The following is a 509-nucleotide window of genomic DNA, read 5'->3' as shown; positions in this document are numbered from 1 at the left end:
ATGAAAGTAAAACGTTAATGTTCGAAACTGCAGCAGGCCATAGATAATGCTTTATTCTGTATATTTCTCATTTTGTCCTGTTCTGGCGTTTTGCGAAATTTTTCTGGAGAACATTATTTTTCTTTGTGGTTGGGTCGTTGATTACCTCTTCCTAGCATATTGGATGTCCACCTAGTGGTCATCCCTTATACACGTGTAATACAATTTTTTCTGAATTTTCAGATTTGTTATATGAGAGAACAGAGAGAACAGTACTTGAAGTGTAGTTTCATACCAGTAGTAAATATCCGTGTAAAGTAATCCTTGTGGGAATAATCCAGAAATAGTTGCTACAGCAAAGGCTGAGATACTTAATTCGGGCATTCTTCAAGAAAACAGAAGCAAAATACTATCGGATACAATATGGCATATATTCACCTCTGCTATCTCTGCTTCAAGTACTGTTCTCTCTTTCTTTCTTTTTTCAGCACATCACACTCTATATCACTTCATACTAAAACTATCCGCCT

This window comes from Octopus bimaculoides, chromosome 7 (genome assembly GCF_001194135.2).
Source record: "Octopus bimaculoides isolate UCB-OBI-ISO-001 chromosome 7, ASM119413v2, whole genome shotgun sequence".
Lineage (NCBI taxonomy): Eukaryota > Metazoa > Mollusca > Cephalopoda > Octopoda > Octopodidae > Octopus > Octopus bimaculoides.
The sequence above is the reverse complement of the archived record's forward strand: the minus strand, read 5'-3'. Positions refer to the sequence as shown.